Source organism: Orcinus orca, chromosome 18, assembly GCF_937001465.1.
Source record: "Orcinus orca chromosome 18, mOrcOrc1.1, whole genome shotgun sequence".
Classification (NCBI taxonomy): domain Eukaryota; kingdom Metazoa; phylum Chordata; class Mammalia; order Artiodactyla; family Delphinidae; genus Orcinus; species Orcinus orca.
The window spans coordinates 58,252,952-58,275,933 of record NC_064576.1 but is presented as its reverse complement, the minus strand read 5'-3'; the positions used below and the strand labels follow the sequence as shown (position 1 = coordinate 58,275,933).

Sequence of the window (22,982 nt, the reverse complement as noted above, 5' to 3'; positions counted from 1 at the left end):
TATCTCAGATCATTCTGGTGCATCATTTGAAGAGGGCTCAGACCTGGACTCGGTAATAAGGCCACATGATGAAGCGATAATGCAGAGACAAAGGAACGCTGTCATCACAGGCCCATCTCCTGGCAACCAGGTCAAGAGGGAGCACAACCCACCGTGTTTCAGAAGCAAACCAGTTAGAACTTCCTTCAGTTTCTGGTTGGTGCAGAAAGAGCAAAGTCAGGATTAGTGGTATTCAGACTGGACCACTGACCAGAAAGGAGCTTCACTCCAAGGAGGGTGAAGAGTGCTGGAAACCCTCACAGTAGCCACAGGGGGCATGTTGTCTGCGGGTCCCTCCCAGCCACCAGAAGTCCCCAGCCATCTAGTGAGAGCAAGGATTAGTCTCAGGCTGCACAGCCTGAAGCAAACCTCAGGCTATGATTTGGAATATGTATGGTAGAGCCCAGCTCTGGGAGAAATGGCCAGTAGGCAAACAGGCCCACAGCCCAAATGGCTGGCTTCAAGACGGGGCCCCAGGCACGGTGGTGAACTGTAGACCAATCAGGAAGAACTGCATGCACAAAATATCTCTGCGAGGATGGGCAAGGATGTATAGCACAAGGATGTGCTAACGGGTGATTGCTCCTGGGAGAAAAAACAGGGAGAATGGGAGGAAAGAGGGATTTTCTTTCTCTGGTACCTTTTTGTTCAGTTTAAATGTTTCACTTGTGCATCTATAGCTCTTTTGTAAGCAGTTAACTAATTACATTTTAAAAATACCCATTGAAGAGATGGAGCTTGGATCAATAGTCCCTGGGGAACTGTCGGTGAGTCCTGAGGAAGATGTAAGGGATACAGTGCTCTGCGGGATGAATTAGAAGCGAAGAAGCGGGCCAGAATATTGCCACAGTGATAGGAGGTGAGACAAGGAGGGCTTGTATTGCAAGGAGAGTCATGGTCAGTGCTGGGCCCTGGAAGGTGACGGAGGGACATGCTGTCTCTACCCTGCATTTATATCAAAAGCCAGGGGCAGAGGGAAGGAGAGCATGGAAAGCCCTGCTTGGAGGGAACAGTTCCAGGGCAGCTTAGAACATCCAGACTGCAGAGGCAAGAAGATGGAAATAGAAATAGTAGGTATAAGCTATTTACTCCGAGGATTTGTGGGTTGGGAGAAGGAAATAGATTTAAAAGTGACTGAAAAGACAAATAGAGCAGAGAAACTTGTTTGATGTTTAAGATAAGGAAGATCTGAGAAGATCCGGGAGGAGAAGGGCAGGGCTGCAAGGAAGGCAAGATTGAAACACCCGGAGGAGGAAGCGGGATGAGGGTGGAACGGACGATTGGAGATGTGACATCCGGGAACAGGGACAGAGATGAGAAGGATGGAATCCAGGAGAGGTTAGAGGACTCAGGGGACCCCTTTGAGCCTGGAGTGAAAAAGTCAGGAGACCCGAGTACGACTAGTATGCCAAAGTATCGATTCAGACACCTTGAGGATTGTACGCTGAAGAGCCTAGAATGGAAATATATATGATCCGCTACGAACAGAACTAGAGACTGGAGGTGGGAAGGGAGATTTACGAACAACATTTCCAAATCAGAAACCACAGAGTAGGCACCCCATCATAATCAGAAATATTCAGTCTTTGGCTTTCGGCCCTAACTAACCCATAACCAATCACCGACATCGTGATACTTCACACGAGTGATGTTTTTGCTCTTGGATGTACGTATTTGTTTATAATCCTTCTACAGACTGCAAAATCCAACATGTCTTAAAACATAGCTTCGTGTTTAAGTTAGAAGAATAAACCAGCTCCTAATAGAAGACCAGTTCCTCTGCCAATACCTCTCTGCAGACAGGGCCACGTCACCAAGTTTGTCCACAGCCTGTCATGTCCTCGGCTAGGGAGGCCTCAGGAATCTAGTCCAACTTCCCCATTCTACAGATTGGGAAACTGAAATAAACACATGAGGGTGAAATGCCCAATGCTGTGCACTGGCCAGTGCAGAATGTGGACTCAGGTCTCCATGTCCTGGCCATTGTGCTTTCCTTGTCCCCCATAACACTGGAAGTTTCTGACTATGCCACAACCTGCCCTGTTGGGACATCTGCTCCTGTCCTTCCATCATTATGGTTCATTTGCCTTCTGCCTGAGTGTGACCTTATTAAAGGTATATTATCGAGGGTGCTAGCTCACAGGGCTGATGCTGGGCGAGGACTGTGTTGGGATATGGTTGGAGGGACCTGAGATGGTCTAGCTACTTGTCTCTGGAACAGAACAGGCAGTGTGCCCTGGGCCAGCTAAAGGGTGATGGAGGGGTACCCAGGGACCAGGCAAAGCACAGGCCATGAGTTACCTCATATCCACGTCATACAGTGACCTTTCAGGATTCTTTCTGCCATGATCAGAAAGGCTGGGCTCCTCTGAACTCTACAGCAGTGGCTACAAAATATTTTGGAGTCACAGATCTTTTGAGATTCTTTGACAAGATATATATATATATATATATATATATATACCCTCTTCCCAGAAAAATGAATATTAAATCCTATAATACTGTTTTGTATACAATTTCAAAGGTATTAGAGGCTCTCTGAATCCTCTAGGGCAGGTCAAGCATCATCTAGTCAACTCTGACTCTGAACAAACCTTCTTTATTGAAAAAAATCTCAGGGCTTCCCTGGTGGCGCAGTGGTTAAGAATCTGCCTGCCAATTCAGCGGACAAGGGGTTCAAGCCCTGGTCCGGGAAGATCCCACATGCTGCAGAGCAACTAAGCCCGTGCGCCACAACTACTGAGCCTGCGCTCTAGAGCCTGTGAGCCACAACTACTGAGCTCCCGTTCCCCAACTACTGAAGCCCGCGCGCCTAGAGCCCATGCTCCACAGCAGAATAAGCCATCGCAGTGAAAGGCCAGCGCACCGAAGAGTAGCCCCCGCTCGCCGCAACTAGAGAAAGCCTGCGCGCAGCAAGGAAGACCCAACGCAGCCAAAAATTAATTAATTATTTAAAAAAGAAAAAATCTCAAGAGAAGTAATGTGTTCCACGATACAATCTCAAAAAAGATTCTACCTTTTAGGTGCAGCAAGGTTTTCTGGTCCTGAACCCGTGACACTTCCTTTGGGCACAGAGAGAATTGTGCGACCTTGGAACTGTCTTCCAACACGGAAGGAGAGGAGGGGAGAGTCGGGGTGACACTCATGCTGAAGATTCTCCCCTGCTGACCAAGGGCCCCCGTCTTTAACACTTTCAACTCCTGTTCAGGTTTCCCCAGCCACACACTGGTTTGATCCCCACGCAGCCAGTCCTAATTGCCTTCCACAGCCCAGGTTGGATTATCCTCAGGCCCTTTCCAGAGTAGCTGACATCTAGCTAATGATGGGGCACCATATGCCAGCAGCAGGATATGGGCACCCACCTATGGGTTGGGGAACAGACCTGCCCTCATGAACAGTATGGCTTCCCAGTGTGAGGCTCACTGCCCGTTGACACAAGGCATCTCTGTGGCATGAGTCTGCAACTAGGACACACACAACTGAGGTTCCTCCCACGCTGGGCTGAGTTGGTGGTAAATGGCATAAATGTGTTTGAGTTCCCTTTAAGTCATCCATCACCTTCCATTTACCTAGAGCTCTTTCCCTCGTAGGCACAGAGATTATCGCACTAAACAGCCCATTACCCCTGCAAGGTTAAAAATCAGGAGGCAAGGGCTTTATTATTGAGTTCAGTTGATACCACAGTAAACACCCAACACCGTCCCCAAGGGTTTCCAGATTACTCAGATCACACAGTGAATTATGACTGAGAGGAAACACACTTTCCAAGCCTGATGTTAAAAAAACATACTAGGTATCTGCAACGGAAGCAGGTACTTTGTCTTCATGCTTCAGCAGATGGGAAACTGGCGAGCGTGTTGGTTTCCTTGTGTGGTTGGCAGTTCTAAATGTAAACTAGGGAGTGGGAATGGGGGGACTGAAAGGTGACGGTCTCCCAGAGAGTGGATGGTAGCCTCATGATCGGATAAGGGAGAAGCACACATCTTTCAGGTTCTTGGTACTGACTAGGTTATGCTGTCCTCTATTGGCTATTTCTAATTTTATGTGCCTCTTCCTGTAAACAGGACCACTGAGGTCCAGATGGCTGCGTTAGGCAATACCTGTTTCTCTTTATCATTCTTCAAGGTCCAAGGGATCCTCTAGGCTTAAGGTTTTCTAAAAATAAAGCCAGGCTTTTATTCGCTTACCCCCCTCAAACTTCATTGTCAACTAAAAAACTAATTGGAATGCAAATGAGAGGTATTAGATGCAGGGTTCTTAATAATGGACGGCTTTCTTGAACTGTTGAATTCAGTAGGCAAACAAATATGTGGTCAGCAGCCATTGGCCGACCTTGCCTAACTTCAGCAAGCCCAGGAAAAATCCAGAGGGCCTGCACACATGGAGGGAGGTGCAATGTGTGACAGTCACACGATCTGGTCTGCGAGTGAGAACAACCGCGAGAATCTGGTATTAACTTCAAATTTATTTTTGCAAGTTGTCATTTAAATGCAAATTTGCTCCCACTGGCCTTGCCCTTGATTTTTCCTTCAAGTACGTAAAACAATAAGCTTTTATAAACTGCGTGATTTCATAAAATCAGAGAAGTTTGGGAAAATAATGCCTGCTATAATTATTAGCTACCGAGCTAACCTGAGTTCTTGAAGGCCAAGGTCATTGAAATGCTGTATGTCCTGGAAAGAGAACTGAACTGGAAATGAGGGTGCAGCCCTCTTTCTAGCAAGTCAGCTGTGTGACTGTGGCCAAGTCATTTAATTTCTCTAGAATTCAGTTTCTACATCTGTCAAATGAAGGGATTGGATAGTTTATGCCTAAGATCTTGGTTTCTCTAAAATGTCATTATTCTCAAAACTATAATCAATAATTTCAAGTTTCTCTTCTACCAAAAGTATTTTGACAGTACTTCTTATCCAGAAAAAGACATATTTCTGAAGTGTCCCTTGCCTGCTCAGAATAGGATAAAACTATGAATGGCTAATGAGCCCAAGGCTGGCAGAAGGGGAAACTAGCATCCCGAATAAGCCACAAGACACATAATCATCTGTCATACAGTGAGGTGTGTGAAGTATTGCAGGCAAATTTAATTCTAAGATTCTTCTTGATTAACTACTATTGGAGAGTCCCCTTCCAATACTCCCTTGTTTCTATAGAAACAGGAAGCAGAAAATCTTAATTGTGCAGAAAAAGAGAAACACGGTTTCAGAAGGAAATAAGAGATGATGCAGTGGTAGCATTGGAGAAAGAACTGAGGGAAGGACCATGTCAACATCAATCTCAAAAGGTAGCCAGTCAGTCAGGTGGGTTTAGGGAAAGTCCAGAATTTTCACACGTCTCGATATGCTAATGCACCTAAATTATGCAAAAGGAACCATAATAATGAAATAACACTGACATTGTTTCTGATTATATTGATACACAAAATACATTCTGTTAAAAGAATTTTTTAAGGGTAAAATCATGAGTGTCATACCTATATAAAATAAACACATGTCAAGGAATTGAACTCATTAATCACTGAACCAGTAAGGTATTCCAGCTGGTTCCAAGGAGAATTCAAATTAATACACACGTATAGAGGCAGATAAGGAATGCTGAAGTGAATTTACAAATAGATACAAAAAGCAGTCTATCCACAGGGAACTTGATTGTCAATTTCATTCCACCAGGGCTTCCCTGGTGGCGCAGTGGTTGGAGGTCCGCCTGCCTTTGTAGGGGACACATGTTCGAGCCCTGGTCCGTGAGGATCCCACGTGCCCCAGAGCAACTGGGCCAGTGCACCACGGCTGCTGAGCCTATGCTCAGCGTCAAAGACCCAAAGCAGCCAAAAAAAAAAAAAAAAATTGCACTCCACCAGACACAACTGATTTGCAAGTGTGGACAAAAATCATTTTCATTATTTCTAGTTTTCTACAATTTACAGAGTTGTAAAATAGCTCTGAGACAAGGAAAGGGGAAGATACCTCAGAAAGATGCACTGAACAGGACATTCAGCAATTCTTTTTCTTTTTTTCTCCCTTCCAAGTCTTTCACAATCTTTCCTGCCAATTTACAGTGAGGGGGTGTAATGCTATAGAGTATAAGGAACCCAGGACATGGCGACAGGCAGCCCTGGGTTTGAATTCCCTTGTCATCTTGAGCGATATACTTGACTTCTCTGAGTCTCAGTTTCCTTTTCAATAAATGACAATCCCTACCTTTCAGGATTTGTTATGAAGGTTAAATAAGACATAAAGGAAGGAACGTCATTCACCAAATAGGTTCTGAGTAAGTAGTAGCCTTTATTTGGCAGTAATAATTACACAGAAAAGTCCATAGCATACCAAAGAGATAATGTGGCTTTATTTTTGAAGAAATATGTCTTTCTGTGATCCAGGTTCAGTTCATAGAGTTAAAAGTGCTTTGTAAATTTATAAAACCGTATATGAAAAATTAGTTCTTTCTCATTACTTGCTGATGGGGGTATAAAATGGTACAGCCACTTTGTAAGACAGTTTGGCAGGTTTGCAAAACTAAACACACTCTTACCATATGATACAGCAGTCGTGCTCCTTAGTATTTAGCCAAATGAATTGAGAAGTTATGTCCACACAAAAACCTGCACAGGAATGTATGTGACAGCTTTGTTCATAATTGCCAAAACTTGGAAACTACTAAGACGTCCTTCGACAGACAAATAAGTGGTGGTACACCCAGGCAAAGGAATATTATTCAGTGATGAAAAGAAATGAGCTATCAAGCCACAGAAAGACATAGAGGAAACTTAAATGCATATTGTTAAGCAAAAGAAGCCAATCTGGAAAGATTACATACAGTATAATTGAGCTATATGACATTCTGGGAAAGGCAAACTTATGGAGATAGTAAAAAGATCAGTGGTTGCCAGGGGTTGGGGGAAGGAGGGAGGGCTGAATAGGAGGGGCACAGAGGATTTTTACTGCAGTGAAACCATGCTGTGTGCTATTTTAGTGTTGGGTACACATCCTTCTACATTTGTCAAAACTCGTAGAATGTACAACACAAAGAGTGAACTCTAATGCAGACTATGGACTTTAGTTAATAATAATGTATCAATATCAGCTCATCAAATATGACAAATGTACTGCACGAGTGCAAGCTGTTGATAATGGGAGAAACTGAAGGTGGGCCGGTGAGGCGGCACATGGGAACTCTCTACCCTTCATGCAATTTTTCTATCAAACTAAAACTGCTCCCCCGCAAAAAATCTATTAATTCTTTTTTAAATTAGTTATTTCCAAATTGGTTTTTTCCTTGTACTGACTGTGTGCTCTTGGGCAAAATCTTTAAACTCTGTAGTTTTCATTTCCTTATCTGCAAAAGGGATATAAGTGCCGGATCTTCCCTTACAGGCTTGTGGTGGGAAGAGGGGCTATAGCACAGGGCCTGGCAGTTCTGATATTCGGCCAGTGTACCTGGTACATCTGTACACGTTATTCGGATGTGGATCACTTCCTTACCAGTTAGGAAATAGCTTCCCTGAGCACGTGTCCCCAAACACAGACACCTTCCCCCTAGATTCCTCACACTTCTGTTATGGACCAGGGTTCGTGGCCTCCTTAATCAATAGAAATTGATCAGAGGCCAGACAAGGATTTCAGGCAAGGCTTTATTGGGGCCCCTGCAGCAGTGGGGAGCAAGAACAATTCCCTTGCTTGCTGGCTCCCCAAGCCGGGGGAGGAGAGCTTGTTCCTTATATGGGGTGAGGGTAGGGGTGTGGCCAGGGGTCGGCTGGAGGGGTGACCACCTACACTGGTAGGTGTTTTGCCCACCGCTTAGGTGGTGTTGTGTGCCGGGGGCATGCGCGGTACCCTGCTTTCGCTTCAGGATCTTCAAAAGTGGCAGTTGGGTTTTTTTGGTCTCTTTGAATCTTTTGTCCAGAATTTGCCCCAACTGTGCTTGCATGCAGTTATTTTTAGTCCCATATAGTTTCTTTGAATTTTGTTGCTTGAAGAGAGGTGTGTCCAGGTGCAAGCACTGCAGCACTACAGCAAAGGGTCCCAGGTCCCAGCCGGTCTCACCTCCTCAGGACCCAGCAACTACAAGATCAGTGTCCTGCATGGCAACAGACCTCAGCTATCCTATTGCAGGGTTAAGACCCATGTCAGTTCCGACTGGTCAGTGCCCTGCCACACTGTTTGTTGACAGCTTTTATATCATTCCTGGTACCTACTGAGTTGTAAGCCCTCAGGACTGTTAGCCGTTGTTATTAGCATAACTATTTCCATTAGTTAGATTTTATGCTTTAAGCACAGTCTCGTTTTTATTAAAAATGTCAATAGCCTATGGCTATTAAAGGAATGTGTGTGCCTTAAAGGAATTTTTTTCAACTGTGGAAAAACACTATACACAAGAACGGAAGTTTTTTACGCTGGCTTGGGGTCACAATGCACGCTGCAAAGATTTAACTGCAGGATGACGAAAGCAAGGCATTCAGCTGATGGAATCATGTTACATAATTTGCTTAATCCTTCCTGTAGCATTCAAGACCTATTGGGCAATCACTGGAGATGAGACTCTTGTATCTCCACTGACATAAGTAAGCAACACCCTCTTTAATTTGGATGCCTGTTCTTAGATGTTGCCATCACCAAGAAAGAATAAGGAATAAAGTCAGAGCTGTGACTTCCAAGAACCAAAATGAAAAGGGAGAGGTGACCATTTCCGGGCCAATTTGATTATCTGAACTAGATTATCTAAGAGTATAATGGTCTAGACCATGCTTTTCCCCTAAGGACAGCTGGTTTAGTGCATGTGTTTTGGTCTGTCTGACTTCCTGAACTGTCCCTTTCACACTGCCTGTGCTGACTTCGGGAAGGAGGAAGGGAAGGTGACAAAGGACAATACTGTCAGTAGAACAATGGGAGACCTTGACACGACCACCCACCAGCATGGTGGTAGTCGACGTGCCCTCTTCATTCCTAAACATCAGTGAGGGGAGACTCTTTTTGGTTAGACGAGCAGATAATAACCCACCATGTAAGTCAAGCTAATTGAATCAACTCTTGGTCCAAGGACAGCAGCTCTAGAATGAGGAGGACCCCAGGGTAACTCACCCAGACAGCCCCGTTTACGGCTGGAGTGGTTTGATAAATGGAATATTGCCTGCCATTTCAGTAATCACAGTCATCAGAGATTGCAGCCACAGCCTATGTTAAGCTGGTGAGCCCTGAGGGAACCCAGGAAGGAAAGAATACCGGCCATCTAGCAGCCATCAGACTGCCACCACTCCCCACGGTGAGCCCTGAGGAAACTCAGGATGTGAAAATACAGGATACTGGCCCCAGATAGCTGAGGTGCATATCTAAGGAATGATTTCAGTGAGCCCAGACTCTCGCATCTTCCCATAGTAGAAAAGTGCTACATTCCTCGAGATTTCTAGTTTAATTAACAGTAATCTTTTGTTCCTACTACCTGCCCTCTGTTGCAAAACTCCTGTGTATCCTAACTCCCCCCTTCCCCTCCTCGGAGCAGTTCTCCAAGGGTTACTTGAGGTGCTGCCTCCTGGGCTTGAAGTCCTAAAAATTCCCACCAAATAAAACATAACTCTCAACTTTTAGATTGTGAGTAATGTTTTAGTTGACAGTTATTTGGCACATTCTTTTATTTTTTAAAATTTATCTATTTTTGGCTGTGTTGGGTCTTCGTTTCTGTGCGAGGGCTTTCTCTAGTTGTGGCGAGCGGGGGCCACTCTTCATCGCGGTGCGCGGGCCTCTCACTATCGCGGCCTCTCTTGCTGCGGAGCACAGGCTCCAGACGCGCAGGCTCAGTAACTGTGGCTCACGGGCCTAGTTGCTCCGCGGCATGTGGGATCTTCCCAGACCAGGGGTCGAACCCGTGTCCCCTGCATTAGCAGGCAGATTCTCAACCACTGCACCACCAGGGAAGCCCTATTTCTGACATTTTGATTTGAACTGCATTAAAACAGTAATTTAATTGGAGAACAATTAGCATGCTTATAAAAATTTAGTGTTCCTTTCCAGGAACATGTTGTTTCTCATTTACTCAAGTCTTCGTTTATCTCTCAATACATTGTTTTTAGTTTTTTTAATAGAGATCATCAGATTCATAAGTTTGATAGTCATTTACTTTGCAAACATGAACTGCAGTTTTTGTTTAATCATTTAGGTTGCACTTCAAAAGCTGGAGCTAAAGGGGATCTCAAGGGTCTTAGCTTGTGACTAAATACTGCCCTTTATACTGTGTATAATATCTCACAACTGCCTTATATGTTTGATGGGATGTGGAAAAGAGTGGAAGAAAAAAAGTGTCCCCACTTGGAGTGCCTTTAGTCTTCTGAGAATGTTTTCTTAGGAAGTTGGTAGGTTCCGGCATTGTTTTGTTTGTTTGTTTTGTCGATGGTTGTTCAGCAGTTAGTTGTGATTTTGGTGTTTCTGTAATAAGAGATGAGCTCACGTCCTTCTACTCTGCCATCTTATCTCCTCTCCGCCTTAGGAACTTGGTATCAAGTTATTACAGTAACCTACTTAGCCCTGCCAGTTCTCCCAGGTCTTTGGTGTATGTTTGGGGTTTGAAAGGAGCTGATCATACCTGTTACCTAGTCTCTACTCCAGATTCTGAACCGATTCAAAAAAGAAACAAGAAGCCAAACTTCGTTGTAATACATGAGCACTATTTCAGGTACAGCTGGTGCCTAGAGACCGTGGCTTGTCCAAAGCCTGGACTAGAGCTTCCTATTCTCCCTGACCAATGTAACAGACACAGGCTGAATGGTGGGAAACAGGGTGGGAAACCTCCCTGTTGAGCTGACTGAGGGAGAGGAGGAGGTTGGGAGGAGACCTTGTCTGTTTGCTGGCAGGTAAGAGCCAGCACGGTGAGTCCTGTTCTCACCATTCCTGTGGTCTCTCTGCCATGGTCAGGAGCCGGCAAGAGGGAACGTTTCCTCTCAGCTGCTCTCCAAGAGGACCGAAGGGCTGGGCAAGTTCCTCAGCATCTCTTGGAGCATCCAGGAGTTTGCACTCTGTAGCCAAGGTAGAGGGAATGCGCTGGACAAGAATGAAAAGAAATCCCACTCTATTGAGAATTAGGTTTCATTCATTCATATCTTTCCTTCTGGGCTGATTGGTCCCATGGCAGATGGACTGTGGGCTCCATGAGAAGAAGCTTCTAATGGGGAAAAACACTTGGATGAACCATGAATGAAAACTTTGTGTGGAACAGAAATGAAATCAAGGCAATTTTTAATGTACCCGACATCATCAGAAGACTAATTATCTACATTGTAGCCCCTGTATTATAAAAGGCAGCCTGTACAGTTAACACAGAGATATAATGTAAGGCTGCAGAAAAGCCTGGAAGTGAGGCTCAGTCTTTCCTCAACCTCATTGAAATGTTATACGGCTGTTTCAGCTAAAATGTAATTAAATGATAATCATTGTGATGAAAGCCAGGCATGTAAAATGAATATCAAATGGACAGGATTGTGAACTTAAAATAGCATAAGAAAATCCAAACAGTCTTTTATCTTGAAAAATTCTCTCTCCCCCCTCTTTTTTTGGTCCTATTTCAGGAAGAGGAGAGATGCGTGTCCGGGAATAGCTCTTATAACAGAGGGAAAGGTTTTACCCAGCAGATTTAATTTAGTCTCGGGAACAACACAACTGTGACAATAGAGTTCTAGGTTCTTAAAACCCCTGCAAAACCTTGGATGAAATGAATCAACAAATGATTCATTAAACAGCCCCATTTTTTCAAGAGTCTGGAAGAATAAAAATCATGAAGTTGAATCACTTAGGGACTTTTATAAGTTCACCAAAGCAAGACTTAGGCACATTCATAACATTTGATAAATGTAATTTAATAAAGTGTTGTGATGGTTAATTTTATATGTCAACTTGATGGGGCCAAAGGGTGCCTGGACATTTGGTCAGACATTATTCTGGGTGCGCCTCTGAGGGTATTTCTGGTGAGATTAACATCTGAATTGGTGGACTGAGTAAAACAGATTGCCCTCCCTTAAGTGTGTGGGCTCCATCCAATCAGTTGAAGGCCTGAAGAAGACAAAAAGCCCTACCTTCCTTTGAGTAAGAGAGAATTCTTCCTGCCAGACAACTTTGAGCTGGGACCTTGATTTTGTTTTTGTTTTTGTGGTACGTGGGCCTCTCACTGCTGTGGCCTCTCCCGTTGCAGAGCACAGGCTCCAGATGCGCAGGCTCAGTGGCCATGGCTCACGGGCCCAGCTGCTCCGCGGCATGTGGGATCTTCCCGGACCGGGGCACGAACCCGTGTCCCCTGCATCGGCAGGCGGACTCTCAACCACTGCACCACCAAGAAAGCCCGACGGTTTGGTTTTAAGCCTGGCCTTACACTGTGGATCAAATGACGACACCAGAATCAATTTTCCTGATCTCTCCATTTCTCAATTCTGCTTTCTTTGAGTGGACTCCATTCTCATACAGACCTTACTGGTCACAAGATGGCTCTTCTAGATTCTCCTCTGAGGTAGAGGTGGGGCGGGAAGTGAGATGCCTGTCATCTGAAGCAAAAGCTTCAAAGGTTTCATTTCATCTCAATAGTTCTGGTTGGATCACATGCACATCCCTGTATATGGCCAAGAAAATACAATACTGTCAGAAGAATCATGGCCGTGAGCATCTTGCACATACCTGCTGGGTGTGCATGGCCTGTCCTTCTCCCAAGCAGCTCTGTACCTGGTCACATAGGCAACCAGGTAGGTGAAGGTGCTAGAGTTTGACCACAGCTTTCAGGGTGGGAGCTGGGGAGGGAAGACTGACTCGTTGCTGGTCATAGTGTTCTCTGCTTGCCCACAGTCTACAGGTCCCTCAACTCTGAATTCCTCTGCTGTGACGCCACCCACTACGTATGCAGGTATCATCTGGCCCTTATTGTCACCCTGGGGATTGGAGCTTGGGGAACAGTGCACATTGCTGACACTCTGGCTGCTTCTTTTGCTCTAATACCGTGTGTGTGTGAGTTTGTCAAGGAGTCTTATGTTCTCTCCCAGCATCCATAAAATGGTAGCAGACTAACTTGCTTTCTTGCAAGTAGGGTAAAATCTCAGGGACTTCACGTGTCTTGACAGATACACAGATTGATGTCAACCTTCAATCTGCTCTGGTGCATCTGCCCCTGGAACATGCTGACATAGGAGGTGGGGAGTCCTACCAGAGGAAGACTGAGTGCAGATACCAGAAGAAGGACAAATGGATTGTGGGTAGGGAAAAAAATTGGGAATTGTGCCAACTTGGCCACGTGTGCCCTACCTCCATGCTCCCACCTCTGCTTAAGATGCTGTATTTCTTTTTTTTTTTTAATAAATTTATTTATTTGCCTGTGTTGGGTCTTCGTTGCAGTGTGTGGGCTTTCTCTAGTTGCAGTGAGCAGGGGCTACTCTTTGTTGTGGTGCACGGGCTTCTCATTGTGGTGGCTTCTCTCGTTGTGGAGCACAGGCTGTAGATGCCCGGGCTTCAGTAGTTGTGGCACACAGGCTCAGTAGTTGTGGCTCGCAGACTCTAGAGTGAGGGCTCAGTAGTTGTGGCTTGCGGGCTCTAGAGCGCAGGCTCAGTAGCTGTGGTGCACGGGCTTAGGTGCTCCGCGGCATGTGGGATCTTCCCGGACCAGGGCTCGAACCTGTGTCCCCTGCACTGGCAGGCGGATTCTTAACCACTGCACCACCAGGGATGCCCCCAAATAGTTTTTATTTGAACTCCCTTTCTAGTTCTTTTTCATATGTATTCATGTTGTTTATAAAATTATAGTAGAAAAATATAACATTAATCATCTTCATTTAACCTGTACCACCGTCATTTCCCCATAGTTTTTTGTTGTTTCCATTTTAATTATTGAGAAAAATTTAATGTCAAAATATGAGTAGTCGCACAACCTTATTTACCATTCCCTTCTAAATGAGTACTTCCATTACTTTCTGTTTCTCCCTGAAATAACACAAGTAAATAACATTTGTATATCTAGGCTTTCTACACTTTGTTTCACTTGATCCTCCTAGCAACTCAGTGAAGATGGCTTTGTTATCTATTTCCTTTTCACAGATGAGGAAAGAGAAACTCTGAGAGATGAAGTAACCCATTCTCGAATACAGAACCTGTTTCACTGGGTGATGACTTGGGCCCAGTACTTCCAGGCCTCTAGATACCATTTGTTTTGCAGACGTTGATGCTGGCAGACTTTTACTTTTAGAACTTACCTGCCCAATAACTTCTACCGGTGACACAAGTATCCATGTCAATAAGCAGAGGTCTCTGGCTTTATGAAAGGACCTCACAACTCCCTACATTTGAAGACTCTGAGAAGCCTTTTAGGCCCCTAAGTTTCCCATCCATCAGGCCTGTAATGCCTCTATTAGAAAGGCATTTCTCTGAGTTTGGGTGACCTTTTGGCCTTTAAGAGGCCCTTATTAAAATCTCCAAAACAGTGAGAGAGATGATTTCCTAAACAAGGCTTTGCTAACCCTGTAAGAGATTGTTTTTCAGCCCTGATGTCAGCGGACTATCGCAGACATCTGTTGTTTTCTTTGCTGGCATCCCACCCCCATTCTCACTTAATGGAATTCCTCCCAAAGACATGGTTATTATGGGAACAGTCGTGTTAGGACAATGTGATCATTGGTGGTGATCGTTCTAGTGTCAGAATTGAGTTAATCGAATCTTCCTTGAGACTTTGGGATTGAGATGCAGAGAAAAAGAGCTCTCTCTCTCTCTCTCTCTCCCCTCTTCCTCTCTCTCTCTCTCTCTCTCTGTCTCCCTTTCTCTCTCCCTCCCTCTCTCTCTCTTTGTGTCTATTTCTCTCTCTCTCTCTTTCATTAAAAGTTAACTTCACAGTCTTACAGAAAGCAAAAGCAGAAACTCTCTGCCCGGAGGATTGTGAAGACAAAAATTGAGTCCTGTCCTAATGAAATCTATAGAAACACAAATTTTGAGCAGTTTGAATTCCGTGGAGGTGTTAAATAGACGTTAGTAATCACTCACACGTCATCGCAACTTGTGCATATTTAGTTCATCTTTTATTCAATAAACACCAATTGAGAACCTATTGCGCCAGGCCCTGGAGACACAGAGAAGAGATCAGCCCCTTCTTCAAGAAGCTCCCGGGCTGATGCGAGAGCTGGACAGGCAAACGAATTGTTTCGAAACACGTGACCAGGGCTTCCCTGGTGGCGCAGTGGTTGAGAGTCCGCCTGCCGATGCAGGGGACACGGGTTCGTGCCCCGGTCCTGAGAAGATCCCACATGCTGCGGAGCGGCTGGGCCCGTGAGCCATGGCCGCTGGGCCTGTGCGTCCGGAACCTGTGCTCCGCAACGGGAGAGGCCACAACAGTGAGAGGCCCGCGTAACGCCAAAAAAAAAAAAAGATGACCACAATAGGTCTAGTGACCATCTGTCCCCACGGAGAGTTACAAGCCCCTGGTGATCATTTTATAATATGTATAAATATCAAATTGTACACCTAATATCATGTAATAAGAAACTAATATCATGTAATAAGTCAATGATGCCAAAATAAAAAAATAAATTAAATGAGCTCAAAGACAGGGTAAGGAATGTTTAATGTGTCTTGCTTACATGGGTTTGGGCTTCATCACACTAGGGAAACCCAAGATTTGCTTTTTTCTCAACAGAAGAACACACTGGCCTTTGATGCAGATGCATTTAGCTGATTAAATAGTTTGTAACATGTGCGGGACTTTTCTCTCTTTGTCAGATTGGCGAGCAACAAGAAAAGAGGACTTATGCATTGGAAAATAGTGGGGGGGGGCTTTTGTTGAGAGATACTTTTTGGAAGCTGAAATATTAAAATCTAGTCACTTCTAAGCAAACATACAGTCTGTGAGATGACAAAACATTCAAGCATGTGTTGATTAATTAGATGACAATGGAATATTTGGCCAATGAATCAAAGTTTTGTTCTACATGATGCCAAACATCTGGATATTTAAAAGCAGCTGTTTGGCATCCTGTGGAACAACTAGAAGCATCATTGTACTGCTGTGGCTCTAGGTTGCTTTCTGTCTGATCTGCCCCACTGTCCCTAACATACAGTCCCACAAACACGGTTGATAAAGCAGGGCAGATACTAGTTTGGGTCGAGGTCAGGTAGTAAAGTGGATGGAGACAGAATTTTTCATTGGGATGCCGATCTAAGGAGCAGATGTGAGGCAGATTTATTAGAAAGACTGAACCTCCTAATTGCAACAGTTCAGAAAGCCACGGTGCACCAGTACAAGACAGGAAGTGAGATGGAACCCGGGACAAAAGTGATACCTCCTTGTTTCACCTTTTGCTGTCAATAGCATGGAGTAGTGAAAAGAGCATAGGACCAAAATCTAAAGGAACTGGGCTCTGCTCCTGGCTCTACCACCGTCTTACACATATGACCACATGCCCACTCTCTGAAACTCAACTTTCTTTTTTTTTCTTAAGTCTTTATTGAATTTATTACTATATTGCTTTTGTTTTACGTTTTGGTTTTTTGGCCGCGAGACACGTGGGATCTTAGCTCTCTGACCAGGGATCGAACCCGCACCCCCTGCATTGGAAGGTGAAATATTAACCCGTGGACCACCAGGGAAGTCCCCTCTTTATTTTTTAATTGGAGTATAGTTGATTTACAATGTTGTGTTAGTTTCACATGTACAACAAAGTGAATCAGTTATACGTATACATATATCTACTCTTTTCTTGGATTTCTTTCCCATATAGGTCATTTCAGAGTATTGAGAACAGTTTCCTGTGTTATATAGTAGGTCCTTATTCGTTATCTATTTTATGTATAGTAGTGTGTATATGTCATTCCCAATCTTCCAGTTTATCCCTCCCCCCGCTGCCCTGGTAACCAAAGTTTGTGTTCTACATCTGTGACTCTATATCTGTTTTGTAAATAAGTTCATTTGTACCAATTTTTTTAGATTCCACATAAAAGCGATATCATATTTGTCTTTCTGTGTCTGACTTACTTCACTCAGTATGACAATCTCTAGGTCCATCCATGTTGCTGCGAATGACATTATTTCATTCCTTTTTTTTTTTTTTTTTGCGGTGAGCGGGCATCTCACTGCCGTGGCCTCTCCCGTTGCGGAGCACAGGCACCGGACGCGCAGGCTCAGCGGCCATGGCTCACGGGCCCAGCCACTCCGCGGCATGTGGGATCTTCCCGGAGCGGAGCACGAACCCGTGTCCCCTGCATCGGCAGGCGGACTCTCAACCACTGCGCCACCAGGGAAGCCCTATTTCATTCCTTTTTATGGCTGTGAAACTCAACTTTCTAACAGGTAAACTAGAGATAGTGATAACTATCTCAAAGAACTGTTGAAAGGCTCAAGTGAAACTACTGACATGCTCCGTAAACAGTAAAGTGGTACAAAATGTAAATTATCAGGAACAGTTTTTTTTCATTCCCACTTTTGATATCATGTAAAACTTACAGTGATTAGCTAAAATGATGGGTAAGAATATTTCAGAGAGTTCCTGGTGGGGACGGGGTGTCCGAAAAGGTACTTGGAGACCCTAACGGAGAAGAGCTTGGGGTTTGGAGAAAAATAGACCTGGGTTTGAGCTCCTGCTTCAGTGTGGTTTAGCTGTGTGTCATTGGGCAAGTTACTTCTCTGCTCTGGTTTCCTGACTTGGGAAGTGGGGCTTATGATAGTAGCTGCCTCAGGGAGCTGTGGGGACTAAAGGAGATAATGCCGCCAGAGCTCCCTACCTGGCTCAAAGCACACGCACAGGAGCTGCTAGCACCAGGAAGTGTCCCATCACTGAATGGGCTCAGGGAGAGGCTGAACCCCAGTCTCTCCAAGGCATCGATGGTGTGTGAAGAGGTTGGGCAAAACGACTTCTAAATTTCCTTCAATTTCAAAACTTCCCTGAGTTTCTGACATCAAAATACTGAATTGGAGGAAAGCAACAAGAAATGAATTTGATCCTTGGAAAAGATCATTTCACTTACGTGCAGAATGAGAGATTATATATGAATAAACATCGAGCACGACTCTCCAAAGCTCTTTACTGGCACTGAACCCAGCCCATTACTTAGCAAAGCCCAACACAAACAACTCACCAGCTTGTTCACACTGTCCTGTGCTTTGAAGTGTCAGAATTTCAACTTCTCCCGCTCTTGTTGGGTTGGCCCCAGTACAAGATAAGGGACCAGAGGATCTTGTTGGCAAGTGAAAGAGTGAAAACAGTAACAGCAGTTATCAGGGTAACTGTGCCATTCAACCTAACTTAGGTTGTAATTACTGGCTGCACAGATAAAGTTCTTCGGGGCGGAGCTATCAATGTTTTTGCTTTGCAAACAAAACACTATTCTTCCCGTTAAACTCATCTTTTAGGAGAGAGAAAGGACAGCCCAGCTTTGGACACTGAGCCCTTGTTGAAAAATCTGTGCTGTGGAGAGAAAAATTCTCCTTAGCAAATGTATATTTCTCTTTGTCAGAAGTAAAGTGAATTGTGAGGACCTCAATAAACATAAGCTACATTTAAATATTTTTTTCATATTTTCTTAACTGCTTTCACTCCTTTGTTTTCAGTGCCCACTATGTACTCAGAACATTGCTAAGCCTTCTGCACGTTGTGGTGGGGATTCTCCACCTGCTGCTCCAGATCCACTTTTCCACCCTGCTCTGGGCACCCCCAGGAAGCCGAACTTGCATGAAGGCATCCCCCCAGGCTCCACTGACTTCTGGTGTGTAGCTGAGTTTGATCACTGGGAGGCAACAGCAAGAGTCAGAAACATGAGAGGAGAGAGAGATTAGGTTATCTGTTTCCAGACTCCCATCTCACATCTGCTCCCTGAGTTTCAGCTACTGAAAATCCAGGACCTGCACTGAGTTGTTGGCAGTCTTGGGAGGTCTAACCATCCCTTCTGATTTCTTTTAACCCTGCTTACACCTTTGTAAGTAATCCATTAAATAAGTGGCCCTTTAGAGCGTGCCATCTGTTTTTGTTTGTTTCTTTTTTGCTCAGATTCTGACTGACATACATGCTTATTTCCAAAGAACTGTAACCAGAAAAGACATAGCTACTTTGAGGCCAAGGGTGTAAAGAGCCAGTGTGGGTCCTACATTCATCAGGAAGCAAAGACCTCCAAGATGTCAGAGATGTTATTTGGAAGCATCCCAGATCCTTGATCACCCTTGGAGGAAAGCCACCTGCCCCCCTCAGACTGTGACATGAGCAAGAAGTAAAATTTTATCAGGTTAAGCCATTGAAATATTGGGGTTCATTTGTTACTGCAGCAGAACCTATCGTATCCTGACTAATCCTCTTATCTAATTTAACCCTTATGACCACCCTGTAAAGTAGATACTAACATTAATCCTCATCTTATAGCAAAGTGCTTAAGGAACTTGCAGTAACACCAGAAGCAGCAGAACTGGTGTTTCAGCCAGATCTTTCTGACCCCAAAGCCTAGTACAGTTTTCCCCTAAACTGTACTCTTTCATGTGGGATAGGGAGACTATCTTTTCTCCATGTGTAGGAAGATGTACTCTCTATCAGTGAACCTTGCAAATGGCATGAGCCCAGCACAGGCCTGCTGGCCACACAGACAGTACATCCAGCAAATATTGAGGGACCTCTCCTGAAGCTGAGAGGTGAGTAGAGATCTCCTTAATACTCTAGCTCACCTTCCCTGGAAAAGAAGGATATAGGATTTTTTCCCCCTTGCTCTAGGCCTTTAAATTATTCATATGGAAGTATCACCGTTTTCCATCCTTCTCTGGAACGAAAACTGTAGCTCTTTCTTTGTTGCCCTTATTGAGTATATTTCTTCAGAGAGACTAGGGACCCATTTATAGCTACTTATTTTAAAAATATGATTCTTAATGTGCATAATGCCACTGAATTGTACACTTAAAAATGGTTAAAATGGTGAATTTTATGTTACATATGTTTCACCACAATAGAAAAAATTGTTTTAAAATACGATTCTTCAAATTTTGATTGAAAAAGGTACAGGACTGCATCCTTGCCATGGATGATTTGCTTTTGAAAATGCATGGTCAGTGCCTTTGCAGGGTTTCATTATCAGCTGGAGGAAACAGGCTTTGTCACTTGCAGGAAGAAATCATTGACTCTAGGTCAGATCAGTTCCTTGCATTCAACAATAATGACTGTTTTTTCTGTTACCGAAGGAAATTCAGCCACACAGTGACTTCTGAAATTTTGTGCATAGGAAGGAAAAGCCAAAGGAGGGCTTGGTGGCCCAAGCCGGAAATGTGACCTATTGCGCTTTTCTGAGGCAATGAGGTCAGAGAATCCTTTTTCCCTTTAAGCTGGATGTGCGCAGCCTCAGCAGTTTGCATTCTAAGGTTTTGTAGACGATGAACTCGAAGGCTAACGCTCTGATCCAAATGTCCTATGTGTTTCCCATGATCAGTTTGCCTTGGCTTCTTCCGCTGAGTTTTCAATGCATCTGGAGTAGGTCTTAGTGTGTGGAAACCATTCTCTCCTACTTATGTTTTCTTAGACATGAAGGTGCTCCTTGGAAAAGAAGGCAGGAATTTACTTGGAAAAGCCAGCCCTCTTATTTAGAATAGTGTCTGAACCAATACACAGTTGCCCAGGGTCCTTAAAAAGACTTGACTTGTCGGGTGAGGTGGGAGTTTGCGGTCCAATTCTCTGTGTGGTGTCCGAAGCCAAAATAGGCAGAGAAGGGGACTAGCCTGAGGTGTCCACCGCCTGTTGTTTGCTTCCTGTTAGACCTGACCTTGACTCTTGGTCAGAGTGTCCAACAGACCATGTCAAGAGTGGCCTTATCTCCACTCTGTCCTTAGGGGTGACATGTTTTTGAATGGTCACGCATTTCTACAAAGAGGATGAGAACTCCCAATCCAGTCTGAAGCTTTTATTTTAAGGGCTGATGAGCTGCAGAAAATTTCCCCTAACCAGCCCATATCCATTTCCTGCCCTTTTCTGTCCTGCTCTGGTCCTGACGTGCTCTGAAACTACTTAACTTGGAGGCTTGCAGAGCCTGGAGTCACTTTTAATGCTTCAATAGTGACAGGGTTATGGTTTGTGGCAAGGACATTTTACTCTGAAAGAGATTATCGAAGCTTTTGTCACCCAGTGGCCTCAGCATCACCGGGAAGTTGTTAGGAAGCTCAGGCTGCACCCTAACCTCCTCAGTTAGAGTCTGCATTTCAACGAGATTCCAGACAATTGGGGTTTTTGATAAGCACTCTTGCAACCCATAGATGACTGAGATCATTGGATACTATTCCATGTGCAGAGCCTAGCTGCAAAAGGATGTTAGGACCGAGGGGCTCGAGAGCCCGCGGCTCTCCCCTTTCCGACACACCCTGGCCACGTGCGCAGCTCAGCGCTCCGTGTCCCCTCTTCTGCGCGCCCGCTGGCCGGTGAGGAAGCCGTGAGCCTGGGCCCCCTGCGGGCCAAGGGGCTGCTCACTGAGAACGTGGCGTCGCTCAGAGGCAAGACGGTCCCGGACCACACCTAGATGAATGAGCTGCAGCGGCGGCACCTCGGGGGCGTCGGGCCTGGTCGCGCTCGGTTTCCCGAGCAAGCAGTTTGGGCAACAGGTGCGCAGGGCAGAGCGGCGGTGAGAGCGCGACCCGGGTCAGGAGCGCCGGCGGGCCCCGCGGCCGCGCGCGCCCTGGGCGTGGAGAGGCGGGCCTCTGGCTCGCTTCCCGCCGGCGCTCGTTCCCGGCCAGGGTTCAAGTCCACCCAGGGGTTTTGCAAGAAAGGCAACAGTCCAGTGACACATGGGCAAACTCCATGTTTGCGGTCAGAAGGCTTCCCCTCCCGTCACGGTCCCAGGTGCCAGCTGCTCTTCTCTCCCGCACGAAAATGCCAAGAATGAGGAGATGCTGAAGGGCCTCAGGTACGTCCAACCAGACGGCGGGCTTGAGCTGGATCTCAGGCTCCCGGCCAAGGGCGAGGGGAACGACGCGCAGGCGCACCGGCTCTTCGCCTCCGCGAGGCGCTATGCACGCATGGTGAGGACGCCCCTGCCCTCGTGACCGACCACAAGCTCCTCGCCTGGTCTCCGGTGTGCCGCAGCGACGTCGCCTGGAACTTCCAGAAGCTCCTGGTGGGCCCGGACTGTGTGCCGTGCACGCGTACAGCTGCCGCTTTCTGACCCTCGACCTCGAGGCTGCCATTGAAGCCCTGCTGCCCCAGGGGCCCCGCTGTGCCCCGGGCGCCCCTCCTACCCCTGCTGCTTGGCAGTCACAGCGCTGCTCTGTGGGGATTTGATCCGTGAAGGTGTTTCCCCTAAACCTGCGTGGAGGAACGCCTGATGTCCAGGAAAATCCCCCGAGATGGGCGCTGGTCCATCCCAGCCTCCTCTTTCCCAGACCACAGCTCCTCACTAATAAAGTGCTGAGTTTCAGGGGGAAAAAAAAAAATACAGGACAGAGGGTCAACTATGAAGTATTTCAGTGATAGGCTGGTGAAAGCAGAGGAAAATTGGGTTATCTCCCCTTTGATCACGACTTCCTCTCAGGCATCTCATGAAATCCTGTTCGGTTTTCCCTCTTCAGCCCAACTCTAGAGAATCTGGTAGTCATTCACCCTATAAGAAATGGATGGGAAGATACTTTTTCATTCTATCAAAGCCAAACGTTCATGAAGTGTCTCTTATGCATCAAAAAGTGCTTTTCAGGAAGAAATGGTGAACTAGAGTGGAAAAAGAGAAGGCTGGTGGGAGAAACTGAGAAATAATTAGGAGATAAATTAGCCAGAGTTTAGTTACTGGTGATGTGGTTCTGGGGTGGGAGGCTGGGTTTGAAGGAGGGCATGGAGATGAGGTGTTTTCTCAATTTTTAGCCCGTGTGGCTGGGATCGAGGTGGTGCCAATACCGAGACAGAGGTGACAGCCAGAGAAGCAGCACGTTTAGTGAAGAAGATGAGTTTAGCATTGCCCAGACTGAGCCAGACATCTCATGGGCATTTGGATATATGTGTCTGGAGGAAA

The 22,982-nt window shown here is 45.6% G+C and overlaps 1 pseudogene; it reads left to right on the top strand.

Annotated features, from left to right (window-relative positions):
• Window positions 1-1,300: 1,300 nt before the first annotated feature.
• Window positions 1,301-22,261, top strand: LOC101282735 (glutathione peroxidase 1-like; annotated as a pseudogene).
• The last annotated feature ends 721 nt before the right edge of the window (window positions 22,262-22,982 follow it).